We start from the raw sequence: 24010 nt of genomic DNA on the forward strand, positions 1-24010 counted from the left end.
ACAACTTTGTGCTCCCTTAATTCAATTCTTTTCGTCTGATTTTCCAATCCTGCACACATATATCACACAGCTTAATATCCTCTTGGCTAAACAGATTGCAAGATACAATGCACAAGATAAAGAATTCTCCCTTTCCCGGTCTTGCACAATTGACGTGGAAAATAGATCCTAGTTGCACTCAATTTGCAATCTTCTGCACTAACCTTCCTATTCTCATGAATCCAAAGCTGCACAGATATTTAAACTTCAATCAGTAGAGTATGCATTCAATACTATCACTTAAGAGCTAAAACCGAAGCAACAATTCAAAACAAGGGTAAGTTAGACAACTTGCCTATTATTTGGATGGTTGTTTCTAGCCTGCTCCAAACTCCACACTTAGGTGTTGTTGCTGCTGTCTACTCAGAAATACTTGACTCCAAATGAGATGGAACTAAATGGCAATAAAGAATATACCAAAATCAAACTGCACAAACTGTCATCTGCACATAAATCAGCAAACAAATTTAAAAAATTGGAAGTGAATGTCGTAGTAGTAAACAATTTTAAAAGTTGAAGTAAATGCAATAGCAATTTTCTCTTTTGTTATGTTGATTGCACTCCAGTTTAAGCAATCTGCACAAGAAACAATTAGCAAGTCAGTTAGGCTGAACTCTCTCAATCTGTCAATAGACTTAGGCCAAGTTAGCCTCACAAAACATAATAAAAATTTGATCTCCAACTGAACACAACTTTATATTGAACAAAACATTAGTAGGACAAACAATTGATAAAACTACAACTCTGTATATAGCTTATCTCAAACAAAAAAAATAAATTAAAAAAATAGTAAGAATGCATGATAAAAATTACAGAGTAGTAGCATAGATATACAATAATCTACCTTGGGAGTTGTAAAACTCGAGTTTCTACTTGAATAAATCCAAACTGCTAGACATCCAGAGCACAGGTTCGGATCCGTATTTGCTTTGACCCAATGTCTGTAATAACATAAGTAACATCAAAAAAATCATCAAACATTTGCAATAGAACAATTGCAAAAAAAATATATCGTAGAGACTAACAGTTAACACCTTTTCGATCCTCCCTCGCGGCTTCTAATTGGATTTCTCGACAGATGAGGTCCTTTGACATGCGATCTTTTGTAGGAACACCAAAGCACAAAGCTAGGCCCAAAATAAGCGAAATTAAAAAATGTTGTTACTAAATGATGATCAATTTCATATCTAGGGCCAAGAAAGACCAAAAGAGTTCAAAACATGAATACTGCAGAAAACTCCACATGTAGGGTAACTACTTCCAAGAGAGCAGCAAAATTAAGATGGAAGAAACACAGAACACAGAAGGAAAGGGAATTCAAAATAAAATTTACCTCCATGCTCAAAATTCATTCTCCTGGATTGGCACCCTGCAAACCAGTATATATATAAATTAAGCTCAAAAGAACAAAATGCTAGAAAATAAAAATATTATCATATTATATCCAAAAAAACAAAATATCAAAACATATAAACAAGGATCCAATATGCAAACTTATGTACAAAAGGAAAATCTGTCATACGATAAACCCTTCAACTCATGAAACCAAGTTTTACAATCAACTACGAATCACCTAAGGGAAAAAAGATTAACATAATAACCGTATTGTTCAACTGAAGATTTAGTCACAATTGGTGCAGATTTTTTCTCGCGCTAACCCATGCTAAATTCTTCATCAATTACCCAAGAAGGCTGCCAAAGGAGTTAGAATTAATATGTTGAAACAAAATAAAGCTAAACTTTGTGGACAAAATAAAGGAAAACAAAAATCACGTGCTCCACTTTTGTTGTTTTTGGACAACTTTGTGCTCCCTTAATTCAATTCTTTTGGTCTGATTTTGCAATCTTGTTCATTAACCTTCCTATTCTCATGAATCCAAAGCTGCACAGATATTTAAACTTCAATCAGTAAAGTATCCATTCAATACTATCACTTAAGAGCTAAAACCGAAGCAACAATTCAAAACAAGGGTAAGTTAGACAACTTTCCTATTTGGATGGTTGTTTCTAGCCTGCTCCAAGCTCCACACTGAGGTGTTGTTGCTGCTGTCTACTCAAAAATACTTGACTCCAATTAGACTGCAATTAAGATGGAACTAAATGGCAATCAAGAATATACCAAAATCAAACTGGACAAACTGACATATGCACATAAATCAGCAAAAAAAATTTAAAATATTGGAAGTGAATGTCGTAGTAGTAAACAAATTTAAAAGTTGAAGTAAATGCAATAGCAATTTTCTCTTTTGTTATGTTGATTGCACTCCAGTTTAAGCAATCTGCACAAGAAACAATTAGCAAGTCAGTTAGGCTAAGCTCTCTCAATCTGCCAATAGACTTACCTGACAAAGCACACTACGCTCTACTTTCTCTCTAGAAGCTTGACATACTCAAAGGATAAAACACTCAGCTGATTGTTAAGGAAATTAAGCATGGACCAAAGAATCCTGTGGATCACTACCACCACCGAATATTAGGAGTGGGCAAATCAAATCGAACTGCACTACACTATTAAAAACTACACTGAACTAAAAACTAGTTTGTCTAAACTGAGTTAAACTAAAAAATAGTTCAGACAAACTCAACTGAACTATTTTTTGTTTTATCAAATTGTACAAAATTACAATATAAACTGAACTGCACTACTAACTATACTAGTTTTGAACTGAATTGTAGTAATTTTAACCAAAAACTCAGCAATTCAGCAACACTGACATTATAATCAAGGATAAAAACCTGAAACTGGATCAATAATAGATATGCCAACAAAAATACAATATACTTAACAGGTTCATCTTAAGTTGTACTACATAGAAACTATAAATTGCACTAATATGTCATATATACAACATAAAAGCTATCTAAACATATTCAAAATGGTTCAAACAGTCTAAGAACTACTACAATATCTATTTCTATCACAAACTAAAAATTTGTCTACCTAAAGCCTAACATACTTGACAGTCTAAGTTAAAATGCAAGAATTGTAAGTACCCTATAATAAAACCTCAAGTGCCGAGTCTAAGAACTACTACAATATCTATTTCTATCACAAACTAAAAATTTGTTTACCTAAAGCCTAACATACTTGACAGTCTAAGTTAAAATGCAAGAATTGTAACTACCCTATAATAAAACCTCAAGTGCCGAAACAAGTTTTGAATGTTAAAAGGTTACAAAAGACTGAACTAGTTACTAAGAATCATTAGCAAATCAAAATATACCTGTACTACTAATAATTACAGCACTAACTAATAAAATAAGGTTAATAAAACTGCACTAGTTCTAAAATATGATTTTAACACTACCTAATAACAAAGTAACTATGCACACAACTTTAAAATCACTTAACTGAACTAACTGAACTCATATTTTATTCATAAGGGTGAAAATATAAAATGTGACTATATAAATCTAAGAAACTGGATTAAATAAAAAAAACAGCACATAACACTAAGTACTCCTACAAACACAACTTAAAAACTAACTAACCTGACACTAAGTACTCCTACAAACAAAACTTAAAAACTAACTAACCTGATTCCTACAGGTTTCAAACAACTAATGAAAGCTAGAAACAAAGTTAACTACTATAATTGATGATAGATTCGAACTTTGACCTATTCACTAAAATCTATCCACTAAAACTACGCATGTTTAAAAGCTATGCAGAATTATGACTTACTAAACCAAGGGAAATGTAACAGAAGCCATCTCAACAAGTTCTAATTGGTAAAAATTAATGTAAAAAGCTTAAAAACAATACAAATAAATACTATACAAAAATTCATTAATTTAAAACTAATCTACTAACTATAAATTAGAATGAACTTATAAAATATGAACAAACCTAATACTACTATAATCAACTAAACAATAACTAAGCAATTTCAAATTCATCTAACTATGTTATGACTACAGGTATTTACAAACTTGAAACTAAAAATACAAAAACTAGCTTATGCCTAGACTAATGCTACCGAATAGATCAAAGACAAAAAAGATCCTACAATTCTTGTTAATATTAGATTTTAAATAATGAGTTGAGCGTAGCAAACACGTGGTATTAAATATAATATATATGAAGATATCCCAAAAGAATGCAGCACCAGAAATTCCAATGCATCATATGTCAAGTATTCATCAGTAGACATCAGAATAAATGTAAAGTTTCAGCAGCTCAATGAAACATACCAAGGAATTTAATTAAGAAAGCTACCTGCATAGTCCTGTAGGAAGTCACACTCATACATTTATTCTGCAACTAAATACAAAAGTGATATCTAATAACAAAGTAACTATGCACACGACTTTAAAATTACTTAACTGAACTCATATTTGAGTCATTTGGGAGAAAATATAAAACCTGACTTTATAAATATAAAATCTGACTTTATTTATTTACTATTATTCAAGTAAAAAAATACCACATAGTTGTAATACTATGTAGTATGTACCGCATGCAAAAACAAAAACAAAGCTAGAAACTTGATCAAAATCAAAGGCTCGTTAGTAAAAATTATAAATAAAAGAACTTATTAGTTAAAATCATTAAATTGAAATGACAGTGAACTAACTCTCAACACAATAAGATCCTAGTTTCTTTTTTAATGGAGTAGAATTCACAGAACAATTATTAATCTCCACTATATCTAGGAATTAAATTGAGAATTATAGTGTTTACTAAGTTAGAATTAATCAAAATTAGAATTACCCTAAAATAATAGCTAAAATCATTGTATTAACACATTTACAAAATCAAGAATTTTACACTGTAAATCAAAAATGTCATAAAAACAAAAAATTAGACCCTAAACACAACTTAATAAAAAAAATACAATAAAAAAAATACAATTAGCTTAGAAAGATCTGAAATTAATTTATTTTTCTCAATTAACACCCTTAAAAACTCTCTGAATTATTTTAAATTTATTTATTTGCCTTGTGTTTACAAGCCAGTAGAACGCATAGAAAACACCATAACTATTTACACCACTTTGAAAAAAAAATAGTGAGAAACATGAATTAGACATTTTGGTGGGAAATAATATAGTAAGTAAAATTAAGTATCGTGGCAGATTGTATAAAATTTAGCACTAGTTGTATAAAATCATGGACATGACATGAGTACAAAGAAACAGTACTTAGTTAGACTTAAAAAGTACATAAACTTTAAAATTCTCAACACCATAACCAATTAACTTCAAAGCTCGAGAATTCATAGTGTCAAACTTTAACTCTTTGCATGATTCATATAACCCTTCAAAAACTTAGCACCTTAGATGTGATGGTCTAAAAGCTCATTATGATTGTTAAAATCAGGCAAATCCAATAACCATCACCTTACAAGATCCCAATGTTGGCACCCTAGATGGTCTAATTCTTTCAATTTTCCAGTGTTATAGTGGTGTGTTATGTATTGTTTGTGAGTGTCCAAAACTATTGTAATTTTTGTAACTTTCTACAGCATGAATTAAACTTGAACAGGTAAACTTGTTCACCACTTGAGAGGTTCTTATTATTTTTTTCTACAAAGTCTTATCTAAGGGAAGGTCCAAACATTATAATTAGAAGTTGTTTGCACACAGGTGACAACCATAAGTGATTTGTGTACTCACTATAAACAAAAGTGACTTGTGTAATAAACCAGCAACAACAAGGTGAACCAGTGATACGACAACCAACCCAACCCATTGGAAAACATCATACTAATAATAGCAAAAGAAAACATTTACCTAAAAGAAAACAACTCCCAAACTGCAAAGAACGGCAAAGTCAACCAAACAGACATCTGAAATTAAAACAAGAACGGTAAAGAAAAGAGAAAAGATAAGAGATAAGCGAGAAAAAACCCGCAAGGCGTTGACGAAACCATGGAGGCCTCGTCGTAGGTCATGGCGGAGTTGAGCGGTGCGGCAGTTGGGCGCTCATACTCCATTGCTGCAACGGAACCGAAAACGCACGCTGAGAAGATACGCGACGAATGAAATTACGAAAAGGAAAAAGAGAAAATGCAGCCGAAATGCCATTGGTGAAGTCAATCAAACAAACACAGACCTCAAATTAAAGCAAGAACGATAAAGAAGAAAAAATAAGAGATAAGAGAGAGGAAACTTGCAAGGCGTTGAAGAAGCTCTTGTTGCGCTCCATGGAGGCCTCGTCGTAGTCATGGCGGAGTTGAGCGATGCGGCGGTTGGGCACTCAAACTCCATTGCTGCAACGGAACCGCACGCTGAGAAGAACGATGCTCTGATGAGTGCATAATGAATGCGAATTGAGAACTAAAGAGAGAGAAAAGAAAACTCGAAGAGAAAAAGGAAAAGAGTTACCGTGAGGTGGCAAGTGATGTGTGACTGAGAGCTTATTTAATGCACTGCCACGTGACATTATGTTGGCGCCACCTCTATTAACCTTTCCAGGTGAAAAGACACCACTACCCTCTTCTTCGGTTGCCTTTTAGATTCTATTAATTTTTGTAACTTTCTACAGCATGAATTAAACTTGAACAGGTAAACTTGTTCACCACTTGAGAGGTTCTTATTATTTTTTTCTACAAAGTCTTATCTATAAGGAAAGGTCCAAACATTATAATTAGAAGTTGTTTGCACACAGGTGACAACCATAAGTGATTTGTGTACTCACTATAAACAAAAGTGACTTGTGTAATAAACCAGCAACAACAAGGTGAACCAGTGATACGACAACCAACCCAACCCATTGGAAAACATCATACTAATAATAGCAAAAGAAAACATTTACCTAAAAGAAAACAACTCCCAAACTGCAAAGAACGGCAAAGTCAACCAAACAGACATCTGAAATTAAAACAAGAACGGTAAAGAAAGGAGAAAAGATAAGAGATAAGCGAGAAAAAACCCGCAAGGCGTTGACGAAACCATGGAGGCCTCGTCGTAGGTCATGGCGGAGTTGAGCGGTGCGGCAGTTGGGCGCTCATACTCCATTGCTGCAACGGAACCGAAAACGCACGCTGAGAAGATACGCGACGAATGAAATTACGAAAAGGAAAAAGAGAAAATGCAGCCGAAATGCCATTGGTGAAGTCAATCAAACAAACACAGACCTCAAATTAAAGCAAGAACGATAAAGAAGAAAAAATAAGAGATAAGAGAGAGGAAACTTGCAAGGCGTTGAAGAAGCTCTTGTTGCGCTCCATGGAGGCCTCGTCGTAGGTCATGGCGGAGTTGAGCGGTGCGGCAGTTGGGCGCTCATACTCCATTGCTGCAACGGAACCGAAAACGCACGCTGAGAAGATACGCGACGAATGAAATTACGAAAAGGAAAAAGAGAAAATGCAGCCGAAATGCCATTGGTGAAGTCAATCAAACAAACACAGACCTCAAATTAAAGCAAGAACGATAAAGAAGAAAAAATAAGAGATAAGAGAGAGGAAACTTGCAAGGCGTTGAAGAAGCTCTTGTTGCGCTCCATGGAGGCCTCGTCGTAGTCATGGCGGAGTTGAGCGATGCGGCGGTTGGGCACTCAAACTCCATTGCTGCAACGGAACCGCACGCTGAGAAGAACGATGCTCTGATGAGTGCATAATGAATGCGAATTGAGAACTAAAGAGAGAGAAAAGAAAACTCGAAGAGAAAAAGGAAAAGAGTTACCGTGAGGTGGCAAGTGATGTGTGACTGAGAGCTTATTTAATGCACTGCCACGTGACATTATGTTGGCGCCACCTCTATTAACCTTTCCAGGTGAAAAGACACCACTACCCTCTTCTTCGGTTGCCTTTTAGATTCTATTAATTTTTGTAACTTTCTACAGCATGAATTAAACTTGAACAGGTAAACTTGTTCACCACTTGAGAGGTTCTTATTATTTTTTTCTACAAAGTCTTATCTATAAGGGAAGGTCCAAACATTATAATTAGAAGTTGTTTGCACACAGGTGGGCTTTTGCACCAAAGTAGGCAAATATGCCTTCTTTATTACCAAAATAGGCAAAATTTGACCGAAAGTGAAGTCGTGGGGGGCCAAAACGACTTCAAAAGAAGAAGTCGTGCCCCCCCTGCACGACTTCACACTGTTCATAGGTACAGTGTTGAAGTCGTGCATCCCAAAAACGACTTCTGGATCCTGTAATCGATTACATTGATTTGGTAATCGATTACAGAGTGTTGAAACTTTCTGAAAGAATCGCGCGCCCGGGCGCGGACGATCTGTATGTGGACGAGCGTTCACTGAAAATGGACGAGCGTCCACTTCTCCTGCCGAGCGTCCACTGAGCGCATCTCGACGAGCGTCCTCTTAGCTAGATGGACGAACGTCCTCTTAGCTTTCTGGACGAGCGTTCTCTCTGCCTGGCTGGACGAGCGTCCTCTTCTGCCTGGCTGGACGAGCGTCCTATTCTGCCTGGACGAGCGTCCGCTTCTGCCTGGACGAGCGTCTCTTCCGCCTTGCACCAAAAGTGGACGCTCGGCAGGAGAAGTGGACGCTCGTCCATTTGCATTGAACGCTCGTCCATTTTCAGTCTTGCAGGGGTCAGGATTTCAACATTGTGTAATCGATTACCAAAAAATGGTAATCGATTACAGGACCCAGAAGTCGTTTTTGGGGTGCACGACTTCAACACTGTTGCTATGAACAGTGTGAAGTCGTGCAGGAGGGGCACGACTTCTTCATTTGAAGTCGTTTGGGCCCCTCACGACTTCCCCATTTTCGTAATATGGTTTGAATTTGCCCATTTTGGTAATATTAGAGGCATATTTGCCTACTTTGGTGCAAAAGCCCACACAGGTGACAACCATAAGTGATTTGTGTACTCACTATAAACAAAAGTGACTTGTGTAATAAACCAGCAACAACAAGGTGAACCAGTGATACGACAACCAACCCAACCCATTGGAAAACATCATACTAATAATAGCAAAAGAAAACATTTACCTAAAAGAAAACAACTCCCAAACTGCAAAGAACGGCAAAGTCAACCAAACAGACATCTGAAATTAAAACAAGAACGGTAAAGAAAAGAGAAAAGATAAGAGATAAGCGAGAAAAAACCCGCAAGGCGTTGACGAAACCATGGAGGCCTCGTCGTAGGTCATGGCGGAGTTGAGCGGTGGGGCAGTTGGGCGCTCATACTCCATTGCTGCAACGGAACCGAAAACGCACGCTGAGAAGATACGCGACGAATGAAATTACGAAAAGGAAAAAGAGAAAATGCAGCCGAAATGCCATTGGTGAAGTCAATCAAACAAACACAGACCTCAAATTAAAGCAAGAACGATAAAGAAGAAAAAATAAGAGATAAGAGAGAGGAAACTTGCAAGGCGTTGAAGAAGCTCTTGTTGCGCTCCATGGAGGCCTCGTCGTAGGTCATGGCGGAGTTGAGCGGTGCGGCAGTTGGGCGCTCATACTCCATTGCTGCAACGGAACCGAAAACGCACGCTGAGAAGATACGCGACGAATGAAATTACGAAAAGGAAAAAGAGAAAATGCAGCCGAAATGCCATTGGTGAAGTCAATCAAACAAACACAGACCTCAAATTAAAGCAAGAACGATAAAGAAGAAAAAATAAGAGATAAGAGAGAGGAAACTTGCAAGGCGTTGAAGAAGCTCTTGTTGCGCTCCATGGAGGCCTCGTCGTAGTCATGGCGGAGTTGAGCGATGCGGCGGTTGGGCACTCAAACTCCATTGCTGCAACGGAACCGCACGCTGAGAAGAACGATGCTCTGATGAGTGCATAATGAATGCGAATTGAGAACTAAAGAGAGAGAAAAGAAAACTCGAAGAGAAAAAGGAAAAGAGTTACCGTGAGGTGGCAAGTGATGTGTGACTGAGAGCTTATTTAATGCACTGCCACGTGACATTATGTTGGCGCCACCTCTATTAACCTTTCCAGGTGAAAAGACACCACTACCCTCTTCTTCGGTTGCCTTTTAGATTCTATTAACCAACCACGGTGAAAAGACACCACTACCCTCTCGGTTGCCTTTTAGATTCGCTAGCCACATTGGTTGACCGTCCAATGAATTTTTTTTTCTTATACCTTATATTCATTTTAATTTTAAATATTTTACAAACTAAAACAGATTTTATATTTAAACATAAATTTAATCATTCAGTTATTTTTTAAATGTGACAAAGACTATTTTGTGTAAAAAAATATTTATTATTAAAATGTTAAATTTTATAGTTTGAACACTCATTATTTAAGTTAAATGATTTCATTTATTATTTAATTGTGTATAAAAATTTTAAATGGTTGTCTTTATTTTGATTTCTCTAAATTTTATTTTTTGTTTTGAAAGGAAGCATAAGTTATTACTATGTTGAATTCAGATTACTTAATGGGCATAAAACAAACAAAAAAACCAATACATGTTGTTTCATGTTTGTCAATCTTAAAGGTCACGTGTCATTTAAAAAACGATGCATGGCTTTTACTTTCTAGACCATACTATTCACTTAAGATCTAAGGGTAAAGATCTGACCTTCTGACTCTTACATTAAATAACTCCTCTGACTAGTCATTGTCTCTATACCTTTAGGCAGAACTCAAAGAATGCATCAGCTTATATCCATGCCTTGTGAAATTTCTAACATACAAACCCCTATTTATAGTAGAACTCAAAGTATGCACCAAATTATAGCCTTTACACCAATGACCAGCAAAATTTCTTGCATATTACTCATTTATACCCGAACTCAAAGAATGAACCAGCTTATATCAATGCATAGCAATAAAGTGGCACTCACCTTTAATCTTGAGTCAGAACACAATTTATTAAACATACAGCAAAAGTAAATCAGTCATCAAAACATGTAATGTACAGTTGTGCATGTAGTTCTTAGTTCTCACCATATAAAACAGTTCAGAGAGCTCAACACCAACACAAATCCAAAAGAGAGGTGTCCCCCAAAAATATAGTAATAGATAAATGATAGTGTGATTTACATGCAAAAGATGTCAGCAAATTTAAATCAATAAAATATCCATCAACCATGTCAGTAGGTGCCCATCATAAAAACATGAGACAACAATTTTAGAGAAAAGTAATGTGAAAAGGAAAAGAGAGTAAATGATTACATAGTTGAGGATGGAGGTGGTGACAATTGTGATTAACTTTAATTGATGTTGTTTCTTGATTATTTGAAGAAGAAATACTTGCAAAACGTTTTCCTATCAGCTTCTCCTGCACTGTTTCACTGCCATGCATTGCTTATAAGTTTTAAGAGAAAATATTGATAGAGATATTCGACTTGCATATCAAGCTCCCATTAATCACAAGAGAATATAAGTCAATAGACAAGTTAAATATACATTATTTAAATGGATTCAAAATACACATGCATGAGATGATTTTTTTAACCATGATTCAAATTCAAAATGCTATCAAGTAACCTTGAGAAAAACTCCAAGTAATCTAGAGCAAAACTCCAAAATCCAAAATCTGGTGTCTGCAAACACTATAATCAAAGTGCATAACTAATACTCATAAAAATAGAGTGGTGCCCTATTATATATAGAATCCTATTGTGATTCATCATTGACTGAAGAACAACCTACCAATTATCTCTCATTGACTGAAGAAATAGTTGTACTTGGAGTACGGACCAGAGCAAGACCCCATCCGGCTGGATCACAATTTCTTGCCGCACCACCAACTCGTGAATCTAAAGCCATAATCCATGTGTATGCACAAAACAGTTGTACATATTATCTACCACACACCTCACTAAATTGTAGAATTTTGAAATTTGATAAACAAAAGCTCACCAATTTCGGTAGGGAATATGGCTAGGGTATGAGCGTTTCTTTCTTCTATCAAGGATGCTTCAAATGTACTGTCATTCTACCCCTACAACCATGAAAAAGGATGAAGATAGTTGAAGAAAGACATAATCTAAAACAACTAAACCTTCCTTTAAAGTTTCACCAGTAAGTCTCCAAATACAACAGTTTAGATGATGATGATAAGAAAAGCATAAAAAAACACCTTTTCCTTTGCAATCTTTGAGAGCTCTTCAAGTATGTAACTTTTTGCTCTAGCATCTTCACTGAGACAATTCAAGTCCTTGGGTATAGCATTTTCTTATGCCCATTATTCAGGTACTTCCTTTCTGGGATTAACAACAGCAAGGAAGGCCTCAAAACTGTTTCCATAAACCCATATCTGAAATAGATGTCAACATACAAGGTCAACATACAACATTCAGTGCACACTAATATATATCAACATGCACCAATACCAGGTCAACATACAAGGACACTTGCTGATGTGAAAATTTAGTGTTTAAGAAAAAAATTTACTTAAGATTGAAAAGAAATAATTCTTGAGGGCTTAATTGATCCCTCTCACAATCTTCTATTTATAAGAATAAATTGATACACAAATACATGATAAATAGGGTAACCCTAGACACAATATAATCATGATAAATAGGGTAATCCTAGACACAATATAATCATGATAAATAGGGTAACCCTAGACACAATATAATCATGATAAATAGGGTAATCCTAGACACAATATAATCATGATAAATAGGGTAACCCTTGACACACTATAATGATGATAAAATAGGATAAATATCCTAACACTCCCCCTTAAGCTGGAGCATACAAATTGTATGTACCAAGCTTGGAACAAATAAACTCAATCCGAGGACCCCTTAATGACTTAGTCAATACATCTGCGAGTTGATCGTTTGACCCAATAAACTCAGTACATATTTCTTTGGTCAACAACTTTTCACGAACAAAATGACAATCAATTTCTATATGTTTAGTCCTCTCGTGAAACACTGGATTTGATGCAATGTGGAGAGCAGCTTGATTGTCGCAATACATCTTCATAGTATGGATGTCACAAAATTTAAGCTCTTGAAGGAATTGTTTCACCCATATAAGTTCACATGTTAATGATGACATTGCCCTATACTCGGCTTCCGCGGTTGATCAAGCTACTACATTCTGTTTCTTACTTTTCCATGAAATAATGTTTCCTCCCAGAAAAACACAAATCCTGTTGTAGACCGTCTATCAATAGGTGAACCTGCCCAATCTGCATCACAATACCCAAAGACATGAATGCTTCCTTTATCTTCATATAACAATCCTTGCCCGGGAGCCTTCTTTACATACCTTAAAATGCGAATGAGAGCATTCCAATGGTCAACACATGGAGCCTGCATGAACTAACTAACCACTCCAACTGCAAAGGATAGATCTGGCCTTGTAATAGTGAGATAAATCAGTTTGCCAACCAGCCTCCTATACCTCTCTGGATCGGAGAATAATTCACCTTCTTCTGTCCTTAATTTCTGGTTTGGGTCCATGGGACTGTCTACCGGTCTACAATCAATCATGCCTGTTTCTTGTAATATATCAAGAGCATACTTCCTTTGGGAGATTACAACTCCATCTTTTGATTGCGCTACTTCAATGCCTAAGAAGTATTTTTGAGACTTCCAAGATCCTTGGTTTGAAAATGTCTACACAAGTACTCTTTTAGTTGAGATATTCCAACAGCATCATTTCCTGTAATGACAATATCATCAACATATACTATTAAGTAAACACATTTCCCGAGAGAAGAATGACAATAAAAAACTGAATGGTCTGCTTCACTGCGTTTTAGCCCAAATTTTTGAACAATGGAGTTAAACTTTCCAAACCAAGCACGTGGGGATTGCTTGAGGCCATATAGAGATCGATGCAATTTGCATACCATACCAGACTCCCCCTGAGCAACAAACCCAGGAGGTTGCTCCATATAAACTTCTTCCTCAAGATCACCATGTAGGAAGGCATTCTTGATATCCAATTGATGAAGTGGCCAGTGACGAATGGCTGCCATGGCAAAGAAGAGACGAATAGTAGTCTTCTTGGCTACAGGAGAGAAAGTGTCACAATAATCAAGACCATAAACCTGAGTGTAACCTTTTGCAACAAGCCGAGCTTTGAGCCGATCAATTTCACCATCAGGGCCAACTTTAACTGCATACACCCATCGACAACCAACCGCCTTTTTTCCTAGGGGAAGGGGCACCAGCTCCCAAGTATTACTATGGTCAAGAGCCTGCATTTCTGCAATCATAGCTTGTCGCCATCCAGGATGATCAAGTGCTTCTTTCACATTCTTGGGTATAACAACAGAGGACACTGAGGATAAAAGAGAAAAATAGGAGGGCGACAATCGATGATAGCTTAGAAAATTATAAATGGGATGAGGGTTCCGAGTGGAACGAGTACCTTTTCTGAGGGCAATAGGCCATGCTGAATCATTTGCACCAGGAGGCGTGGGAGGAGGTAACGAGGGAGAAGAATCTGAAGTAGGAGATTCACCATTGTCTTGGGGAGGTGAACTATCCATTGGGGCCCTGTGTGGGATGATCTCAGTATGTGGAGAAACAGGTGTAGAAGGATTGTGATCAAGACTTGGAATGACAGAGACAGTGGAGCTATTTGACTCAGCCATTGGAATAGGAAGGACTTGTTGGAGGATAGAAACATCCTGAACAGATGGAGAGAAGTAAGGAGTCTGTTCAAAGAATGTGACATTGGCAGACATGTAATACTTCTTAGTTTCAGGAGAGTAACACCGATATCCTTTTTGAAGTCGAGAATAGCCTAAGAAGACACATTTGAGAGCGCGAGCAGAGAGTTTGTGTAGACCTGGAGACATGTCATGAACAAAACATACACAGCCAAACACTCGAGGAGATGTATGAAAGAGAGGATCATTAGGAAACAAAATGGAGAAAGGGACTTTATTATCAAGAGAGGAGGAGTGCATCCTATTAATAAGATAACATGCAGTTAAGATGGCATCCCCCAGTGATGGACAGGAATATGGGCACCAAGCAAAAGGGTACGAGCAGTTTCAACCAAGTGTCTATTTTTTCGTTCTGCTATACCATTTTGTTGTGGTGTATGAGGACAAGTAGACTGATGTAAGATACCATGGGAACTCAAGATGGCAGAAAAGAAGGATGAGAAATACTCTTTTGCATTATCACTTCTTAATATTTTGATTACTTGACCAAATTGATTCTTGATTGCATTCAAAAAGGATGTAAAGATAGCTAACAATTCAGAACGATTTTTCATAAGATAAACCCAAGTACATCTTGAATATTCATCAATAAAGGTAACAAAATATCTAAAACCAAAGGAGGAGATACGACTAGGTCCCATATATCAGAATGGATGATGGAAAAACTAGAATTACATATTGATTGAGACCTTTTAGGAAAGGAAGATCTAACATGTTTTCCTAATTGACATGACTCACATTCTAAGGTTTGGAGACCACTAAGTTCAGGACACATCTTTTTTAATTTGGACAAATGAGGATGGCCAAGTTGATCATGTAGCACTTTAGGATTAGGAGCAGCAACACAAGACACCCTTGGACGAGATCCAAAATGGTATAATCCGCCAGCTTCATATCCTTCTCCAATCTGTCTCCCCGAACCACGCTCCTGTATAACAAAAGATTTATGATCAAAGGTTATTGAACAATTTAACATTTTAGTCAACTGGCTTAAGGAAATTAAATTAAAAGGACAATTAGGGACAAAAAGGACTGAGTTGAGATTGAGGGAGGGAGACAAAGAAACATGACCGACTCCTTTGGAAGAAGTTTTAGATCCATTTGCAAGGGTTATGAAATGAGGTTTTTCTCGAAAGGAAATAGATGAGAACAAAGAGGTATTACCAGAAATGTGATCAGAAGCACCTGAGTCAATTACCCATGAATTTTGACATTCCATAGATTGAGAAACGCAGGCTGTTGATGTATTGGGAGATTGAGATGGTTGTGCCAAGCTGTTAGACTTTAACCTTAAATACTCTTGATATTCATCCTCAAAAAACATAGAAGTGGAGGTTTCAGTTTTCGAAGTGGAAGTTTCAGTCTTCGAAATATTGGCGGTTTTGGAAGGGAAACCATGTAAGGAGTAGCAATTCTCTTGAGTACTACAAAATTGATGATAGATAGCGCTCAATACATAGCGCTCAATACATAGCGCTTAAGCGCTATCTATTAATGCACGAAACAATAGATCGCGCTTATTTGAAAAAACGCTATCTAAACCTATGACTATAGATAGCGCTTTTTTAAAAAAAACACTGTCTATAAATAATTAATATTATTTTTTTTATTCATAATTTAAAATAAGCTAAAAGATAGCGTTTGTTTTAAAAAACGCAGTCTATTTCAACACAATAGATAGCGTTATTTGAAACAGCTGCGTGCTCTTTTACATTTCTCTTTGGGAGCTTCTTTCTACCCTCAGCCAAAATTTTCCCTCGTTTTTTAAATTTTCAGTTTCACTTCGTTTAGATTCATCAAACCCATTCCCCCAAATTTGACTTCGTATTTGCCCCCAAATTTCAGTTCGTATTTGCCCCCAAATTTTAAAAAACCTATCACAATATCTCCTAAATCACATTTTCGCGTTCCCTCTACAACCACATTTTCCCTCTTCACAATTCTAATTTCTCTTCCCTGCATCGCAATCTCGAATCTCTCCAGAAGCTTCTTCTCACCAAAGCCATCTTCATCGACGAAGACACGTTCTCCAAAGCCTTCCTTACCGCTGACCAAGCCCGCTCCATCAAACTGCTCCAGCAACGAGTTGAGACATTGGAGAGAGAGGTTGACTCTGCCATCACCGCTGCCGCTCGCCCTCGCTCTGAGAAACGACAAGCTGAGGCCACTCTGAAAGTCGCCGACTTGCACGCATTGGAGAGCTGGAAAGCGTTAAAAAATGAAAGCGCGATGGTGAGACCCACTCACATGGCTTTGGCATTTTCATATTATAAAGCAGTCGCTCACTCCATATACAGACATAATCACAGTGACCATAAACGACACTGTTTCGATCCAAGATGTCAGTCACGTCACGCCAAGATCTTCTCTTGTTCCACCATGCCAAACCCTAGGCTCCACCAAGCAATGCGGGATTTATCGGGAGAGGGTTAGCGTAAAGGTGCCAAACGAAGAAAATGCTTGTTTTCGTTTTCGTCGTTGTTGTCACCTTCATCTCCCTCTAGGAGTTTTGCTAGTGCCACGACCACGTTTACACGTTCACCATGCACCACCGCCACTCCGAACCCGTCAAAAAGTGGTCCCACACCGCTGCCAGAATCCCCCTCCTCCCGATAAGGGCACCGTCGACTACTACACTGAGTTGGCCGACCACGATCGCTTCCTCCGTGGCCGCAAACTCTCTCAAATCGACGCCAGTCTCGCTTTCTCCGATGGCAACTCCACCTTCCGCATCAGCTCCCTCGGATTGTACCTTTTCTTCTCTTTGATTCTTCTATTGTCATTATTTAAAGTTTTATTTTTCAAGATTTTAATTTAAATATAATCTCTTCCTACTCTTTTCTAACCATAAAATGATAGGAAGATTGAATTTTGTTAATAATTATGTTGAAACCGTTTTTAATTGTTGATAATGTGAAAATTAGTGTATGAAGAGTTGAAAATTAGATTCTTCTTTTAATTTAAATTGATTAATAATTTCTTTATAATAATTTAGTTATCAGTTTAATGAAGTGACAATGACTTAAGGTTTGAATTTTGAATGAGATTGGCCATGTTTAGAAAGAAGAAATTACTATTTAGATGTGAATAATGTTTAAGTTTGACCATTCTTTGTTAATGATTTCGGTGATGTTACGAATTTTTGTCAGTAATGTTTTTTCTTGGAGATTGGTTTCTGGTTTTCTTTATCCTTTTCTTTTTCTTCTGGAGATTCATACGACAGTTGAAATAGGACATCGGGAGTGAAGTTCATGGTGGCGCTTGATACCGGAAGTGACCTGTTCTGGGTACCTTGTGATTGCACAAGATGTGTTGCTACTGATAGCCCAACCTTTGCTTCGGTATGTTTTATTTTCCTTTTTTTTGTGACCAAAATGAAGTTGTTCCTATAGTATATTGTAGTTGATTATAGGGTTTTTCCATAATTGTCTTTTTAAGGGCATGTTGCAAGAAGGACACTTCTTTAAACATTGCATTGAATAAATGATTTTATTATTAGAAGAAATGTATCTAGTTAGATGCGTGTGTGGTGTAGTGGGGTTTTGGTTGATATATTTTTCATATTGAGTGTTTTGTTGCTTTATTTGTTTTATTTGATAAAGATTTTATTTGAGTGCCTTGTGTTTACGGTGGGTTGAAATGTTGATTGAAAACTAGAATGTCATTACACATTGGGTGATTGTATGTTTTATTGAAATATAGTGTAAATGTGAGTGGTTTGAGTCGCACTTGATGAATTATGTAATTTATGTTAAATTCCATCAAGTTTGGTGTTGATGAAATGGTAAGTAGTTTGTGTTTGGGTTCTAGAAATTTTCATTATATGCTCTGTTTGGCCTGTTCATAAACTGATTTGGGAAAAGGGTATAGTGACGTTGAATCTATCAAGTGAAAGAGAGAGAGTGGGGGAAGTGGTTCTGTGATCTTGTTGGAAGTTTAGACGTCTTAGAATTTACTAGAATTTAAGTGCAATGCTTATTAATGGGTTTGAGTCTTTTTTTTCTTATTTCCTAGATGTTTCACGTGACTAAATCTTTGGTTGTTTAAGTGCAGCCAGCATATGATGCCTTTATGTTTTCCTTCGGAGGAGTTGTCTGTTTGGACTAAAGTATGGTTGAAAATTAGTAATAGGTTGGCGGAAAGTGGTTACAAGTCTGATTCATAGTATGTTGATTTAAAATGAATAATCTTATTATCCGATACATGCTTAATTGAACTAGATTAGGTTGTCTTAATTTATTAAATCTAAGAATAACAGTAATCATCTTATCTTCAATCTGTTTAATAACCATAACCTCAATGTGTTTTGATATGTGTTAACTGATTTAGATTTCATAAGTTAAGTAATGGGTTAATGAATTAGGTGCATTATTTTAAAAAGTTCAGACTGTATCTCTCGGTGCATGGGGAATCCAATATTTTAGTACAAAATTGGTCACAATATCTCTGCATCTTTACTATGACCGTGCATATAGGCCATGCTTCTTAGTACTGCAGATACTTTATGTTTTTCCCTTGAATCTTTATACCAAATCATACAACTAGCCTCGAGGTGCATCATTGTTCTACTTCAACTTTTCGCTTTTTCTTTTCTTTAAAACAAAAATTCGAATTGTGGCGAAGTGGGACAATCCTCTTCTCTTTGTTTACAATCATCTTCTCTTTGTTTATTCATTACAAGACTTTATTCTGACCAAGGCTTGGTCTTAGTCTAGTTACGGTAATAAGTTTGTCCTAGTTCTAGCACCATTTCAATCAATTAAATATCTTCATTTAGTAGACAATCATTACTAATTTTAAATTACAGAAATTTTATTTTCGTTATATTTAAACCTTTTATTCTTATTATTACTGGTAAAAGTTTATTGTCCTTTAACATTTTTATATTTGTAACATACTGAATAATTACTACTGTTATACTAATAAAAGAACAGTATAAAATTATTTGTTTTGATGGAGTTAAATACATTAATTAAATTTATTGAATAACTATACAAATTGGAAATTGTGAGAACCTGATTTAATTAGCACACAAAACCACTCTCTGATCACTCTTATGATGCGTTTTGCCACGTCAAAATCCACTCACATTCCCACTGCATGTGTCTGCCATGTGTCACAGTGGAAGCACTCTGCGAATGATAATGGAAGACAAGTGGTGTATGGAGAATGGGAGTTAGTTTCTGTGAAAGAAGGAAGTAAATTTTCAGGAAAACTCTTCCCATTCTCTGCATGCAATCACCTTCCTTCTCTCGAAAATTCTAACCTCAAATTCTCTCTGAAATTTCTCTGCACTTGTTCATCTCCTCTTTAAGATAACTTACCATCAAACCCTCTGATCTCATTTCAGACATAGGAGAAAGTTTCCCTGCACCGTGAGCACTATTCTGATCCGAACAGAATTGAGAACTGAACTGGTAAGTTCTCGTTTCTGCACAATTGTCCACTTAGTTCATGCGAACCAAAATTCTGGTTGCATGCAGGATTAGAAGTCTGATCTGTTATGATTTTTGGTGTATTAGATTTAGTAGAAGTGGTTCAGTGAATTTCTGGATAGAAAGCCGTGAGTGAAAGAGTGAAATTCTGAGCAATTGGAAGTACACTGCAGTAACAGGTAAGGGAAGCTTGAGTAATTTGATTTAATACTTGGTTGATGTTTATGACAGTAATGAAGTGTACTGGATGTTTGAATTGTATGAATTTTGGAGTATGCATGTACGAGTCTGTTGTACTGGTTGTATATGATTGATAAAGTTTGGAAATGTATGTGGATGATGTTATTGTTTGAACTGTATGCAGAGAATGATATGTATGAGTTGAGATTTGATTGAATTCTGTATAATTTGGAAAGATGATTTTTACTGTATGTTGATGGTGATATGTTTGAACTGGAAAGATGGAAAATTCTGTATAGTTTGAGGAGATAATATGAATTCTGTAATGTATAAGATTTATGGTGAAGATGAAAATTCTAAGTTACAAATCGTATAAAAACTGTGAAGTATAGTGTCTGAAAAATCTGGAAATCTGATCTTCTCTGATTGATCATGTACGCTCGTTATCGAACGGTCTTATACCGTTCGGTTTCCCTGGAATATCACTTAGAATAAGGGCTATTTCATTTGGAAAGGACCTGATCAAGAACGAGCGTTGTTGGTGTTAAGAGTTAGGTGAGCGTTCGGCTTAGCCTAGCGGGTCCAACCATTAAAAATGTAAAGTGAAGTATAGTTAGGACGCTCGGTTTTGTTTACCAGCGTTCGTCATAAGGGGCGCTTAGTATTATACTGAGCGTTCGTCCAAATGAACTCTCAATCTTAGATTGAGCGTTCGTCCCAGTTAGCGTTCGGTCTGATACTGAACGTTCGTTCCCATGCGTGTTCGTTTCCGTGCACATTTGTTTCTATGTGCGTTCGTTCTATTTGATGCTCGGTCATTGACCTGGCGTTCGTCCTGAGCAATGTTTGCTTTTATAATTGAACGCTCGTCTTATTATTGCTTCGTGAGCGAACGTATATGACGTTCGTTCAAATTGCTAATTAACGTTCAGTCTTTGACTGACAGTGTTGTTTTTCTGAATTCAATTACATTTGATTGTTTATCTAAATATTTATTATTGGCTTTATCCTTTGGATTCTACCTGGAGTCTTTAGATTTAAGATTCTTCTAAGTATTACTCATCTCTTCTCAGATCAGTTTTCTTCCAATTATTAAGTGTTGTAATGTAGTTAAGTTGATAAATGGTACGTTTCTTTTGTTCAGAAACGTGAATGTTTGAGTAATGTATTATGTTCGTCCCTATTTATTGAGTGATGAACGTTCTTTAAAATAAAGAGAGTGAACACAGAATGAAAATTTGAATAAGAGAAATTGTGAATATATGCGAATGGTATTTGGAATGGATTTATTGGATTGGATTATGAAAGAGCGTTCCAAGGAGGAACGTCTCCATGATGTGAATATGAGAAGTAGTGTAGTATGACCATGGATTAAGCTACTGATGGCTGTTCATCCTGATATTCCATGATTGCTCATCCTCATGTAGAGGAGAGTAGTTCATGCGTGGGAATGGCAGGAGGCCCTAGTCCTTATAGTACTTGGGCTGATAAGGGTTAACCTCGGGTGGCAGCTGTTGAGGGTATCCCAGTTACTACATCACCCGGGTGCAAAGAACGCCTGTAGATACATGGATCATACAGTCCGGACAGTCTTTAATTATGAGAATTGGATGAGTTACTGTTTGAATGGATATGTGTTTAATGTTGTATGAATTGTATGACTGATTTTATAAGTTAAATTATGTTGATTTTATTGAATTAAATTACCTAAGCTTACCCTTGCAATTTCCTTGTGTTGTCTATTGTTTCTGTATGTCCGTCTTGTCAATGCAATGATCATCCGTTGTGGATGTGAGCAGATGGTGAGGCACCCCTTGAAACTATACTGGAAGAAGAAAATTTGGAGGATGCCAACCTTGTGGAAGTTGAAGTTAAAGCTGAGCAGTAGAGACCTGTTTCTGTATTAGCTTTAGTCACTTTTCAGTGCTGTATTTTTGATAGTTCTGTGTATAGTTTTGCAGCGCTGTTCATACAGTATTAGTAGTATTTAGTCTTTCTGTATAGCATTTTGGGACGTTGACTGTATATTTCTGCAGAACGTTTGTCCAGTAACTGGTTTTGTACCTTTTATGAATTTCTAAATACTGTAAAGTGCTGCACATTCAGTTTAAAATGCGTGAGCAGTTGATGTAAATTGCTGAATGTGCTGTTTTCTTTCAGAGCAGCTACTGTAAATCTTAAGACTGCACTATAATTACTGTAAATGTAATTTACTTCTGATCTATGGTAATTATCATTTATTGGGATGTTACAGAAATTATATGAAAAATTCAATTATTTATAAATATCAATGTTAATTGTGCTTACTTGTATAGTTATCCTCGAGTGAAAAACATTTTTAAGTGCTAGCTTTCTAATATGTGGAAGGCCAAAAACATTCTTACATTCTAGATATGCAAGTTTTGTGTCTTGTCCCCTGCTTTGTTTCTCAATTAAAAACGTTGTATTTGCAAGGATATATGTATAATTGTTACAGTTATTAGTTAATGGGGTTGGACTGAAAATTCACGTGCGGGTATGGTCTTTAACTTAAAAAAAAATTGAATGTGTTATGATGTTAAATGCTTGATGGATGGATGTGGGGTGCTGTTGTTTAGTTAATTTTAAAGATCTTGGCATACTTTATATGTTATGTTCAAGTATTCCAGTTGTTCATATAGTTGTTGTGCATTCATTTCTAATATGTTCAAAAAACCATTGATTGTATTTAAGTGGTTTAAGGCTTTTTGAGTATTGGTTGTTGATACATACATATATCCATTACCATGGGTAATGTGCTTAACTTTATATTAAACGCTGTTGTATACTGGAATAGAGCTATTTGGATTTTCATATGTCGGTTAAACTGATTTGGTGTATTGAGTCCAAATACTTATACATTTAATTTAGCAATTGAATGTCACGGTCTTGAATTTGATGCTGATATTTTTCAAAGGTTCTACTTTTGTTCTTTGTTGACAGCTTTTGTAATGTGATGCTTTCTGATGGGATGCCTTTACTCATTGTTACATTTTTTGTCAGGATCAAAATCAATGACAATGAATGATTGTGGATATTACGTGTGCCGATGTATAAAAGAAATTATTACATGATGTGAAGGAGGAATAATTTCAATGGATGTAAGTTATCTTTATTATCATAATTAATTTGTAGTAAAAATTTAATTGACTAATTTTATATTATCTTTTTTGTTGCAGTATTTTCTTAATTGCGTATATCAACCATATCGTGACAACAAATTATTGAAGTTAGGGAAGATTGATGTTACATGTAATCAGTACATGCTTATAGGTTGTTATGGTGATGTAAATGTTTATAGGTACAAGGATATATATGTTATGGTTGTATATATTGTCTTATAAAGCAATGTCATGTCATGACACGTAGTTGACACTCAAAGATTATATTTTGAAATATTATTATATCAATAGTTTTTATTTATATATTGAAGTATTGCATATTCTTTTTGAGACCTTTGTTTTCATTATATTTGTTTTAATACTTTATATTTTTATTTTGAATAATAGAACTAATAAATAACACAGGTTTGTATATAATAAAACAAATATTTTATATTGTGAGAACCTGATAAATTAATACACACTAATTCATTCTCTGATCACTATTTTAATGCACCGTGACACGTCAAAATGCACTCACACTTCCACTGCATGCGCCTGCCATGTGTCACGGTTTGAGCATTCTGAGAATGGTTAGTGAGAGACAAGTGGCGTGTGGAGGTTGGGGAGTTTATTCTGCAATGGGAAGAGAAAAATAATTCTGAAAAACTCTCCCTCTTCCTCCTGCATGTTTCATCTTCTTCTCAGAATT

General features: G+C 36.0%; 2 long non-coding RNA genes across 5 annotated transcripts; one reads left to right on the plus strand and one right to left on the minus strand.

Annotated features, from left to right (window-relative positions):
* Positions 1–336: 336 nt before the first annotated feature.
* LOC148195267 (uncharacterized) lies at positions 337–6533 on the minus strand. Of its 2 annotated transcripts, XR_015780620.1 has the most exons (7): positions 6369–6533; positions 6158–6271; positions 1641–5979; positions 1373–1408; positions 1074–1166; positions 884–980; positions 337–615 (listed from the first exon to the last, which is right to left on the minus strand). It is a non-coding gene; the product is annotated as an uncharacterized LOC148195267 (long non-coding RNA). The 2 variants fall into 2 exon arrangements; XR_015780619.1 differs by lacking the exon at positions 6369–6533 and having other exon boundaries at positions 6158–6358.
* Positions 6534–16252: 9719 nt separating this feature from the next.
* Positions 16253–23649, plus strand: LOC148195268 (uncharacterized). 3 transcript variants are annotated; one of them, XR_015780926.1, is made up of 4 exons: positions 16253–17905; positions 19915–19981; positions 20087–20178; positions 21979–22292. It is a non-coding gene; the product is annotated as an uncharacterized LOC148195268 (long non-coding RNA). The 3 variants fall into 3 exon arrangements; XR_015780925.1 differs by lacking the exons at positions 19915–19981; positions 20087–20178; positions 21979–22292 and adding exons at positions 23201–23298; positions 23377–23649 and having other exon boundaries at positions 16264–17312; positions 17775–17905; XR_015780924.1 differs by lacking the exons at positions 19915–19981; positions 20087–20178; positions 21979–22292 and adding exons at positions 23201–23298; positions 23377–23649 and having other exon boundaries at positions 16266–17905.
* Positions 23650–24010: the final 361 nt, after the last annotated feature.

The sequence above is a fragment of the Vigna umbellata genome, chromosome 7, assembly GCF_029865625.1.
Source record: "Vigna umbellata cultivar VRB3 chromosome 7, Vumbellata_1.0, whole genome shotgun sequence".
Classification (NCBI taxonomy): Eukaryota; Viridiplantae; Streptophyta; class Magnoliopsida; order Fabales; family Fabaceae; genus Vigna; species Vigna umbellata.